Source organism: Phocoena sinus, chromosome 2 (assembly GCF_008692025.1).
Source record: "Phocoena sinus isolate mPhoSin1 chromosome 2, mPhoSin1.pri, whole genome shotgun sequence".
NCBI lineage: Eukaryota > Metazoa > Chordata > Mammalia > Artiodactyla > Phocoenidae > Phocoena > Phocoena sinus.
In genome coordinates, this window is record NC_045764.1 from 55,765,239 (window position 1) to 55,778,330 (window position 13,092).

General features: G+C 39.2%; 1 non-coding gene across 1 annotated transcript; it reads right to left on the reverse strand.

Annotated features, from left to right (window-relative positions):
* Nucleotides 1-11,439: 11,439 nt before the first annotated feature.
* Nucleotides 11,440-11,568, reverse strand: LOC116750244. Its single transcript, XR_004348943.1, has one exon. It is a non-coding gene; the product is annotated as a small nucleolar RNA SNORA3/SNORA45 family (small nucleolar RNA).
* Nucleotides 11,569-13,092: the final 1,524 nt, after the last annotated feature.

The window sequence follows — 13,092 nt, forward strand, 5'->3', positions numbered from 1 at the left end:
TGTGGTACATGATGCTTTTTGAGTTATGGTTTTCTCAGGGTATATGCCCAGTAGTGGGACTGCTGGGTCATATGGTAGTTCTATTTTTAGTTTTTTAAGGAACCTCCATACTGTTCTCCAGAGTGGCTGTATCAATTTTTATTCCCACCAAGAGTGTAGGAGTGTTCCCTTTTCTCCACACCCTTTCCAGCATGTATTATTTGTAGACTTTTTGATGATGGCCATTCTGAATGGTGTGAGGTGATACCTCATTGTGCTTTTGATTTGCATTTCTCTAATGATTAGTGGTGTTGAGCATCCTTTCACATGAATTGTTGGCAATTGTATGTCTTCTTTGGAAAAATGTCTATTTAGGTCTTCTGCCCATTTTTGGATTGGGTCATTTGTTTCTTTGATATTGAGCTACATGAGCTGCTTGTATATTTTGGAGATTAATCCTGTGTCAGTTGATTCATTTGCAAATATTTTCTCCCATTCTTCGGGTTGTCTTTTCATCTTGTTTATGGTTTCCTTTGTTGTGCAAAAGCTTTTAAGTTTCATTAGGTCTTGTTGTTTGTTTGTTTGTTTGTTTTTATTTCCATTACTCTAGGAGGTGGGTCAAAAAGGATCTTGCTGTGATATATGTCATAGAATGTTCTGCCTATGTTTTCCCCTAAGAGTTTTATAGTGTCTAGCCTTACATTTAGGTCTTTAATCCATTTTGAGTTTATTTTTTGTGTATGGTGTTAGGAAGTGTTCTAATTTCGTTATTTTACATGTAGCTTTCCAGTTTTCCCAGCACCACTTGTTGAAGAGGCTGTCTTTTCTCCATTGCATATTCTTGCCTCCTTTGTCAAGCGTAAGGTAAGCATATGCGCATGTGTTTATCTATGGGCTTTCTATCCATTTCTACTGATCTATATTTCTGGTTCTGTGCCAGTGCCATACTGTCTTGATTACTGTAGCTTTGTAGTATAGCATGAAGTCAGGGATCCTGATTCCTCTAGCTCCATTTTTCTTTCTCAAGATTGTTTGGGCTATTCAGCAGCACTGATTGAAGAGATTGTCTTTTCTCTATTGTATATTCTTGCCTCCTTTGTCATAGATTAGGTGAGCATAGGTGGTTGGGTTTATCTCTGGACTTTATATCCTGTTCCATTGATCTATATTTCTGTTTTTGTGCCAATACCATACTGTTTTGTTGACTGTAGCCTTGTAGTATAGTCTGAAGTCAGGGAGACTGATGGCTCCAGCTCTGTTTTTCTTTCTGAAGATTGCTTTGGCTATTTGGGGACTTTTGTGTTTCCCTACAAATTGTAAACAATTTTGTTCTGATTCTGTGAAAAATGCCATTGGTGATTTGATAGAGATTGCATTGAATCTGTGGATCACTTTGGGTAGTATAGTCATTTTGACAATATTGATTTTTCCAACTCAGTAACATGGTATATCTCTCCATTTCTTTGTGCCATTTTTTCTTTCTTTCATCAGCATCTTATAGTTTTCTCAGTTCAGATCTTTTGCCTACTTAGGTAGGTTTATTCCTAGGTGTTTTATTCTTTGAAGTGAAGTTAAATAGGATTGTTTCTGTAATGTCTTTTTGTGATTTTTCATTGTTAGTGTATAGGAATGCAAGAGATTTCTATGTATTAATTTTGTATCCTGAAACTTTACTGAATTCATGATGAGATCTAGCTTTTTTTGGTAACATCTTTAGGATTTTCTATGTATAGTAGCATGTCACATGCAAAGAGTGAGTTTTACTTCTTCTTTTGCAACTTGGATTCCTTTAATTTCTGTTTCTTCTCTGATTGCCATGGGTATGACTTCCAAAACTATGCTGAATAAAAGTGACAAGAGAGGACATCCTTTCCTGTTCCTGACCTTAGAGGAAATGCTTTCAGTTTTTCACCATTGAGAATGATGTTTGTTGTGGGTTTGTCATATATGGCCTTTATTATATTGAGATAGGTTTCCTCTATGCTCACTTTCTAAAGAGTTTTTTTTAATCATAAATGGGTGTTGAATTTTATCAAAAGCCTTTTTTGCATCTATTGAGATGATCATATGGTTTTTATTCTTCTATTTGTTGATGTAGTGTATCACATTAACTGACTTGATTTTATTGAAGAATCCTTGCCTCCCTGGGATGAATCCTACTTGATCATGGTGTATTATCCTTTTAATGTGTCGTTGGATTCTGTTCTCTAGTATTTTGTGGAGGATTTTTACGTTTATGTTCACTAGTAACATTGGCCTGTAATTTTCTTTTTTTGTGTGATATCTTTGTCTGGCTTTGGTATCAGGGTGATGGTAGCCTCATTGAATGTCTTTGGAAATGTTTCTTCCTCTGCAATTTTATTGGAAGAGTTTGAGAAGGGTAGGTGTTATCTCTTCTCTAACTGTTTGATAGAATTCACCTTTGAAGCCATCTGGTCCTGGACTTTTTTTTCTTGGAATTTGAAAAATCACAGATTAAAATCAGTACCTGTAATTGGTCTGTTCATAGTTTCTATTTTTTCCTGCCTAAGTGTTGGGAGATTGTACCTTTCTATGAATTTGTCCATTTCTTCTTGGTTGTCCATTTTATATATAGTTGCTTGTAGCAGTCTCTATGGTCCTTTTTGTTTCTGTGGTGTCCATTGTCACTCCTTATTTATTCTAATTTTATTGACTTGATGAGTCTGGCTAAAGGTTTATCAATTTTGTTTATCTTTTCAAAGGACCAGCTTTTAGTTTCATTTATCTTTTCTACTGTTTTCTTAGTCTGTATTTTATTTATTTCTCTTCTGAGTTTTATGATGTTTCTCCTCCTGCTAACTTTGGGTTTTGTTTGTTCTTCTTTCTCTCATTGCTTTAGGCATAAAGTTAGGTTTTTTATTTGAATTTTTTCTTGTTTCCTGAGGTAAGCTTTTATCACCATAAACTTTTCTGTTAGAATTGCTTTTGTCATGTCCCATAGAATTTATTTATTTATTTTTTATTTTTTAACATCTTTATTGGGGTATAATTGCTTTACAATGGTGTGTTAGTTTCTGCTTTATAACAAAGTGAATCAGCTATACATATAAATGTGCTCCCATGTGTCTTCCCCCTTGCGCCTCCCTCCCTCCCACTCTCCCCATCCCACCCCTCCAGGCTGTCCCAAAGCCCCGAGCTAATATCCCTGTGACTTGAGGCTGCTTCCCCCTAGCTATCTACCTTACTACGTTTGTTAGGGTGTATATATCCATGACTCTCTCTCGCCCTATCAAAACTCACCCTTCCCCCTCCCCATATCCTCAAGTCCATTCTCCAGTAGGTCTGCGCCTCTATTCCTGTTTTATCCCTAGGTTCTTCATGACATTTTTTCCCCTTAAATTCCATATATATGTGTTAGCATACGGTATTTGTCTTTTTCTTTCTGACTTACTTCACTCTGTATGACAGACTCTAGGTCTATCCATCTCATTACAAATAACTCAATTTCATTTCCTTTTAAGGCTGGGTAATATTCCATTGTGTATATGTGCCACATCTTCTTTATCCATTTGTCCGATGATGGGCGCTTAGGTTCTTTCCATCTCCGGGCTATTGTAAATAGAGCTGCAATGAACATTTTGGTACATGACTCTTTTTGAATTTTGGTTTTCTCAGGGTATATGCCAAGTAGTGGGATTGCTGGGTCATATGGTAATTCTATTTGTAGTTTTTTAAGGAACCTCCATACTGTTCTCCATAGTGGCTGAACCAATTCACATTCCCACCAGCAGTGCAAGAGTGTCCCCTTTACTCCACACCCTCTCCAGCATTTATTGTTTCTAGATTTTTTGATGATGACCATTCTGACTGGTGTGAGATGATATCTCATTGTAGTTTTGATTTGCATTTCTCTAATGATTAATGATGTTGAGCATTCTTTCATATGTTTGTTGGAATTCTTTATATCTTCTTTGGAGAAATGTCTGTTTAGGTCTTCTGCCCATTTTTGGATGGGGTTGTTTGTTTTTTTGTTATTGAGCTGCATGAGCTGCTTGTACATTTTGGAGATGAATCCTTTGTCAGTTGCTTCATTTGCAAATGTTTTCTCCCATTATGAAGGTTGTCTTTTGGTCTTGATTATGGTTTCCTTTGCTGTGCAAAAGCTTTGAAGTTTCATTAGGTCCCATGTGTTTATTTTTGTTTTTATTTCCATTACGCTAGGAGGTGGGTCAGAAAGGATCTTGCTGTGATTTATGTCATAGAGTGTTCTGCCTATGTTTTCCTCTAAGAGTTTGATAGTTTCTGGTCTTATATCTAGGTCTTTACTCCATTTTGAGCTTATTTTTGTGTATGGTGTTAGGGAGTGATCTAATCTCATACTTTTACATGTACCTGTCCAGTTTTCCCAGCACCATTTATTGAAGAGGCTGTCTTTTCTCCACTGTACATTCCTGCCTCCTTTATCAAAGATAAGGTGTTCATATGTGTGTGGGTTTATCTCTGGGCTTTCTATCCTGTTCCACTGATCTATCTTTCTGTTTTTGTGCCAGTACCATACTGTCTTGATTACTGTTGCTTTGTAGTATAGTCTGAAGTCAGGGAGCCTGATTCCTCCAGCTCCTTTTTTCGTTCTCAAGATTGCTTTGGCTATTCGGGGTCTTTTGTGTTTCCATACAAATTGCGGAATTTTTTGTTCTAGTTCTGTGAAAAATGCCAGTGGTAGTTTGATAGGGATTGCATTGAATCTGTAGATTGCTTTGGGTAGTAGAGTCATTTTCACAATGTTGATTCTTCCCATCCAAGAACATGGTATATCTCTCCATCTATTTGTATCATCTTTAATTTCTTTCATCAGTGTCTTATAATTTTCTGCATACAGGTCTTTCGTCTCCTTAGGTAGGTTTATTCCTAGATATTTTATTCTTTTTGTTGCAATGGTAAATGGGAGTGTTTTCTTGATTTCACTTTCAGATTTTTCATCATTAGTATATAGGAATGCCAGAGATTTCTGTGCATTAATTTTGTATCCTGCTACTTTACCAAATTCATTGATTAGCTCTAGTAGTTTTCTGGTAGCATCTTTAGGATTCTCTATGTATAGTATCATGTCATCTGCAAACAGTGACAGCTTTACTTCTTCTTTTCCGATTTGGATTCCTTTTATTTCCTTTTCTTCTCTGATTGCTGTGGCTAAAACTTCCAAAACTATGTTGAATAAGAGTGGTGAGAGTGGGCAACCTTGTCTTGTTCCTGATCTTAGTGGAAATGCTTTCAGTTTTTCACCATTGAGGATGATGTTTGCTGTGGGCTTGTCATATATGGCCTTTATTATGTTGAGGAAAGTTCCCTCTATGCCTACTTTCTGGAGGGTTTTTATCATAAATGGGTGTTGAATTTTGTCAAAAGCTTTCTCTGCATCTATTGAGATGATCATATGGTTTTTCTCCTTCAATTTGTTAATATGGTTTATCACATGGATAGATTTGCGTATATTGAAGAATCCTTGCATTCCTGGAATAAACCCCACTTGATCATGGTGTATGATCCTTTTAATGTGTTGTTGGATTCTGTTTGCTAGTATTTTGTTGAGGATTTTTGCATCTATGTTCATCAGTGATATTGGCCTGTAGTTTTCTTTCTTTGTGACATCCTTGTCTGGTTTTGGTATCAAGGTGATGGTGGCCTCGTAGAAGGAATTTGGGAGTGTTCCTCCCTCTGCTATATTTTGGAAGAGTTCGAGAAGGATAGGTGTTAGCTCTTCTCTAAACGTTTGATAGAATTCACCTGTGAAGCCATGTGGTCCTGGGCTTTTGTTTGTTGGAAGATTTTTAATCACAGTTTCAATTTCAGTGCTTGTGATTGGTCTGTTCATATTTTCTATTTCTTCCTGATTCAGTCTTGGCAGGTTGTGCATTTCTACGAATTTGTCCATTTCTTCCAGATTGTCCATTTTATTGGCATAGAGTTGCTTGTAGTAATCTCTCATGATTTTTTTTATTTCTGCAGTGTCAGTTGTTACTTCTCCTTTCTCATTTCTAATTCTATTGATTTGAGTCTTCTCCCTTTTTTTCTTGATGAGTCTGGCTAGTGGTTTACCTATTTTGTTTATCTTCTCAAAGAACCAGCTTTTAGTTTTATTGATCTTTCCTATCATTTCCTTCATTTCTTTTTCATTTATTTCTGATCTGATTTTTATGATTTCTTTCCTTCTGCTAGCTTTGGGTCTTTTTTGTTCTTCTTTCTCTAATTGCTTGAGGTGCAAGGTTAGGTTGTTTATTCGAGATGTTTCCTGCTTCTTAAGGTGGTCTTGTATTGCTATAAACTTCCCCCTTAGAACTGCTTTTGCTGCATCCCATAGGTTTTGGGTCGTTGTGTCTCCATTGTCATTTGTTTCTAGGTATTTTTTTAATTTCCTCTTTGATTTCTTCAGTGATCACTTCATTATTAAGTAGTGTATTGTTTAGCCTCCATGTGTTTGTATATTTTAAAGATCTTTTCCTGTAATTGATATCTAGTCTCATGGTGTTGTGGTCAGAAAAGATACATGATAGAATTTCAATTTTCTTAAATTTACCAAGGCTTGATTTGTGACCCAAGATATGATCTATCCTGGAGAATGTTCCATGAGCACTTGAGAAAAATGTGTATCCTGTTGTTTTTGGATGGAGTGTCCTATAAATATCAATTAAGTCCATCTTGTTTAATGTATCATTTAAAGCTTGTGTTTCCTTATTTATTTTCATTTTGGATGATCTGTCCATGGGTGAAAGTGGGGTGTTAAAGTCCCCTACTATGAATGTGTTACTGTCACTTTCCCCTTTTATGGCTGTTAGTATTTGCCTTATGTATTGAGGTGCTCCTATGTTGGGTGCATAAATATTTACAATTGTTATATCTTCTTCTTGGATCGATCCCTTGATCATTATGTAGTGTCCTTCTTTGTCCCTTTTAATAGTCCTTATTTTAAAGTCTATTTTGTCTGATATGAGAATTGCTACTCCAGCTTTCTTTTGGTTTCCATTTGCATGGAATATCTTTTTCCATCCCCTTACTTTCAGTCTGTATGTGTCTCTAGGTCTGAGGTGGGTCTCTTGTAGACAGCATATATAAGGTTCTTGTTTTTGTATCCATTCAGCCAATCTGTGTCTTTTGGTGGGAGCATTTAGTCCATTTACATTTAAGGTAATTATCGATATGTATGTTCCTATTCCCATTTTCTATATTGTTTTGGGTTCATTATTATAGGTCGTTTCCTTCTCTTGCATTTCTTATCTAGAGAAGTTCCTTTAGCATTTGTTGTAACGCTGGTTTGGTGGTGCTGAACTATCTCAGCTTTTGCTTGTCTGTAAAGGTTTTAATTTCTCCATCAAATCTGAATGATATCCTTGCTGGGCAGAGTAGTCTTGGTTGCAGGTTTTTCTCCTTCATCACTTTCAGTATGTCCTGCCACTCCCTTCTGGCTTGTAGGGTTTCTGCTGAGAGATCAGCTGTTAACCTTATGGGGATTTCCTTGTGTGTTATTTGTTGTTTTTCCCTTGCTGCTTTTAATATGCTTTCTTTGTATTTAATTTTTGATAGTTTGATTAATATGTGTCTTGGCGTATTTCTCCTTGTATTTATCCTGTATGGGACTCTCTGTGCTTCCTGGACTTGATTAACTATTTCCTTTCCCATATTAGGGAAGTTTGCAACTATAATCTCTTCAAATATTTTCTCAGTCCCTTTCTTTCTTTCTTCTTCTTCTGGAACCCCTATAATTCGAATGTTGGTGCATTTATTGTTGTCCCAGAGGTCTCTGAGACTGTCCTCAGTTCTTTTCATTCTTTTTTCTTTATTCTGCTCTGCAGTAGTTATTTCCACTACTTTATCTTCCAGGTCACTTATCCATTCTTCTGCCTCAGTTATTCTGCTATTGATCCTATCTAGAGTACTTTTAATTTCATTTATTGTGTTGTTCATTGTTGCTTGTTTCATCTTTATTTCTTCTAGGTCCTTGTTAACTGTTTCTTGCATTTTGTCCATTCTACTTCCAAGATTTTGGATCATCCTTACTATCATTATTCTGAATTCTTTTTCAGGTAGATTGCCTATTTCCTCTTCATTTGTTAGGTCTGGTGGGTTTTTATCTTGCTCCTTCATCTGCTGTGTGTTTTTCTGTCTTCTCATTTTGCTTATCTTACTGTGTTTGGGGTCTCCTTTTTGCAGGCTGCACGTTCGTAGTTCCCGTTGTTTTTGATGTCTGTCTCCAGTGGCTAAGGTTGTTTCAGTGGGTTGTGTAGGCTTCCTGGTGGAGGGGACTAGTGCCTGTGTTGTGCTGGATGAGGCTGGATCTTGTCTCTCTAGTGGGCAGGTTCACGTCTGGTGGTGTGTTTTGGGGTGTCTGTGGCCTTGTTATGATTTTAGGCAGCCTCTCTGCTAATGGGTGGGGTTTTGTTCCTGTTTTGCTAGTTGTTTGGCATAGGTTGTCCAGCACTGTGGCTTGCTGGTCGTTGAGTTAAGCTGGGTGCTGGTGTTAAGATTGAGGTCTCTGGGAGATTTCCACCGTTTAATATTATGTGGAGCTGGGAGGTCTCTTGTTGACCAGTGTCCTGAAGTTGGCTCTCCTACCTCAGCGGCAGAGCCCTGACTCCTGGGCTGGAGCACCAAGAGCCTTTAATCCACACGGCTCAGAATAAAAGGGAGAAAAAGTAGAGAGAATTAGTAGAAGTATGAGGAAAGAAAGAAGGAAAGGAGAAAAGGAAGGAAGGAAGAAAGAAGCAAAGAAGGAAAGAAAGGAGGGAGGGAGGGAGGGAGGAAGGAAGGAAGGAAGGAGGGAAAGAAGGAGAAAATGTAGAGAGAATTAGTAGAAGTATGAGGAAAGAAAGATGGAAAGGAGGAAAGGAAGGAAGGAAGAAAGAAGCAAAGAAGGAAAGAAAGGAGGGAGGGAGGGAGGGAGGAAGGAAGGAAGGAAGGAGGGAAAGAAGGAAAAAAGACAGAAAGAAAGAAGATACAGTAAAAATAAAATAAAGTATAATATAGTTATTGTACTAAAAAATATTTAGGAAAAAAAAAAAAAAAAAGGGATGGGTAGAACCCTAGGACAAATGTTGGAAGCAAAGCTATACAGAGAAAATCTTACACAGAAGCATACACATACACGTTCACAAAGAGAGGCAAAGGGGAAAAAATCATAAATCCTGCTTCCAGAGACCACCTCCTCAACCTGGGGTGATTCGCTGTCTAAAGGAGGGAAGGAAGGAAGGAAAGAAAGAAAGAAAGAACGAAGGTAAAGTACAATAAAGTTATTACAATTAAAATTAATTATTAAGAAAAAAAAAATTTTTTTTAAGGAAACCATGGACGGATAGAGCCCTAGGACAAATGTTGGAAGCAAAGCTCTACAGAGAAAATCTTACACAGAAGCTTACACATACACGTTCACAAAGAGCGGCAAAGGGGAAAAAATCATAAATCCTGCTCCCAGAGACCACCTCCTCAACCTGGGGTGATTCGCTGTCTAAAGGAGGGAAGGAAGGAAGGAAAGAAAGAAAGAAAGAACGAAGGTAAAGTACAATAAAGTTATTACAATTAAAATTAATTATTAAGAAAAAAAAATTTTTTTTTAAAAAAAACCATGGACGGATAGAGCCCTAGGACAAATGGTGGAAGCAAGAGTATACAGACAAGATCTCACACAGAAGCATACAGGCACACATTCACAAAAAGAGGAAAAGGGAAAAAAATCACAGATCTTGCTCCTAAATTCCACCTCTTCAATTTGGGATCACTCCCTGTCTATTCAGGTATTCCACAATGCAGGGCACATCAAGTTGATTGTGGAGCTTCAATCCCCCGCCTCCGCGGCTGCTGGGAGAGACCTCCCCCTCTCCTCCCAGCTCTCACAGCTCACAGGAGCTCAGCTTTGTACCCGGCCCTGCCCCTGCGCGAAGGTCGCTGGAGGGCATCTGTTTTTTGCTCAGACAGGACGGGGTTAAAGGAGCCGCTAATTCAGGAGCTCCGGCTCACTCAGGCCGGGGGTTGGGGGATGGGGGAAGGAGGGGCACTGTGTGCAGGGCGGGCCTGCGGCGGCAGAGGCGGCGTGACGCTGCGGCAGAGGCCGGCGTGACATTGCACCAGCCTGAGACCCGCCGTGCGTTCTCCCGGGGAAGTTGTCCCTGGATCCCGGGAACCTGGCAGTGGCGGCCTGCACAGGCTCCGCGGAAGAGGGGCGCGGAGAGTGACCTGTGCTCGCACACAGCCCCCCTGGTGGCGGCAGCAGCAGCCCAGGCGTCTCCCGCCCGTCTCTGGGGTCCGCGGTTTTAACCGCGGCTCGCGCCCGTCTCTGGGGTTTGCGCTTCCCGCCGCAGCTCGCGCCCGTCTCGGGGGCTCGCGCCCTCAGCCGCGGCTCGCGCCCGTCTCTGGGGTTCCTTTAAGCAGTGCTCTTAATCCCCTCTCCTCGCGCACCAGGAAACAAAGAGGGAAGAAAAAGTCTCTTGCCTCTTCGGCAGGTGCAGGCTTTTCCCCGAACACCCTCCCGGCTAGTCGTGGCGCACCAACCCCTTCAGGCTATGTTCAAGCCGCCAACCCCAGTCCTCTCCCTGCACTCTGTCCAAAACTGAAACCGGAGCCTCAGCTCGCAGCCCCGCCCACCCCGGCGGGTGAGCAGACAAGCCTCTCGGGTTGGTGAGTGCCGGTCGGCACCGATCGTCTGTGCAGGAATCTCCCCGCTTTGCCCTCCGCACCCGTCGCTGTGCACTACTCCGCGGTCTCGAAGCTCCCCCCTCCGCCTCCCGCAGTCTCTGCCCGCGGAGGGGCTTCCTAGTGTGTGGAAACTTTTCCTCCTTCACAGCTCCCTCCCACTGGTGCAGGTGCCGTCCTTATTCTTTTGTCTCTGTTTTTTCTTTTTTTCTTTTGCCCTACCCAGGCACGTGGGGAGTTTCTTGCCTTTTGGGAGCTCTGAGGTCTTCTGCCAGCCTTCAGTAGGTGTTCTGTAGGAGTTGTTCCACGTGTAGATCTATTTCTGGTGTATCCGTGAGGAGGAAGGCGATCTCCACGTCTTACTCTTCCGCCATCTTCCCCTCCCATAGAATTTAGATCATCGTGTTTTCATTTTTATTTGTCTCAAGTCATTCTTTGATTTCCTTTTTAAGTTCTTCCATGATCCATTGGATGTTTAGTAGCATATTGTTTGGCCTCCACATGTTTTCTGTGTTTTTTTTTTCTAGTCAATTTCTAATCTTATAGTGTTGCAGTCAGAAAAGATGTTTCATATGATTTCAATTTTAAATTTACATAAGCTTGCTTTGTGGCCAGGCATGTAATCTATACTGGAGAATGTTCCATGTGCAGTTGAAAAGAATATGTATTCTTTTGCTTTCAGATGGAATGCTCTGTAAATATCAATTAATTCCATGTGGTCTAATATGTCATTTAAGGCCTGTGGTTTCTTATGGATTTTCTGTCTGGATGGTAAGTGAGGTGTTAATATCCCACATTGTTATTTATTTTTTTCAAGGGAGGTCATGTTTCCCATTGGGTTACTCCTGGGGGTACTGATTGCCCTCACCAATGAATTAAGCCCCACAGATTCTCTCCGAGCACACTAGCACACCAGGACAAGATCTGTCAGAATGTGACTCTAGTCTCAGCCTCACTATTATTGTGTTGCTATCAATTTCTCCTTTTATGTCTCTTAACATGTGCCTTATATATTGAGGTGTTTCTATGCTGGGTGCATATATATTTACAAGTGTTATACCTTCTTCATGGATTGATCCCTTGATCCTTATGTAGTGTCCTTACTTATCTCTTGTAACAGCCTTTATTTTAAAGTCTATTTTGTCTGATATGAGTACTGCTACTCCAGTTTTCTTTTGATTTCCATTTGGGTGGAATAACTTTTTCCATCCCCTAACTTCAGTCTGTATATGTCTTTACATCTGATGTGGGTCTTTTGCAGACAGCATATATAAGGGTATTGTTTTTGTATCCATTCAGCCAGTCTGTGTCTTTTGGTTGGAACATTTAATCTGTTTACATTTAAGGGAATTTTTGATATGTATGTCATGTCATTTTGTTTACTGCTTTGGTTCATTTTTGTAGGTCTTATTTTCTTCTTTTCCTCTTTTGTTCTCTTCCCTTGTGATTTGATGACTATCTTTACCATTGTGTTTGTATACCTTTTTCTTTTTCGTGTGTATACCTATTTTACATTTTTCTTTTTGCTATTACCATGAGGATTTAATATAGCTGTCTATACATATACAAATGATTGTTTTAACTTGATGATCTCTTAATTTCCAATGCATTTCAAATATCCTACATTTGTACTCTCTTCCTCTCACAGTTTTTGTTTTGGATATCATATTCATGTGTGCATGCTTTCCTACATTTAACGTATGTTTTCCTTTACTGGTGAGCTTTCCTATTTTGTCATTTTCTTGTTTCTAGTTGTGGCCTTTCTTTTCAGCTTAGAGAAGTTCTTTTAGTATTTGTTGTAAAGCTGGTTTGGTGGAGCTGAATTCTTTTAACATTTGCTTGTCTATAAACCTTTTGATTTCTTCATCAGATCTTAATGAGAGCATTGCTGGGTAGAGTAATCTTGGTTGTAGGTTTTCCCCTTTCATCACTTTAAATATATCATGCCCCTCCCTTCAGGCCTGCAAATTTTCTGCTGAAAAATCAGCTGATAACATTATGGGGATTTCCTTGTATGTTATTATTGCTTTTCTCTTGTTGCTTTTAATATTTTCTGTTTATCTTAATTTTTGACAATTTGATTACTATGTGTCTCAGCATGTTCTTCCTTGGGTTAAGCCTGTATAGGACACTCTGGGCTTCCTGGACTTGGGTGACTGTTTCCTTTCCCATATTAGGGAAATTTTTAGCTATTATCTCTTCAAATATTTTCTCAGGTCCTTTCTCTCTCTCTTCTCCTTCTGCAATTCCTATAATGCGAATGTTGGTGCATTTGATATTGTCCTAGTGTTCTTGTAAACTGTCCTCATTTCTTTTCATTATTTTTCCTTTTTTCTTTTCTTTGGCAGTGATTTCCACCATTCTGTCTTCCAACTCACTTATCCTTTCTTCTGCCTGTTATTCTGCTATTGATTCCTTCTAGTGTATTTTTCATTTCAGTTATTGTATTTTTCTACTGTGTTTGTTCTTTATATT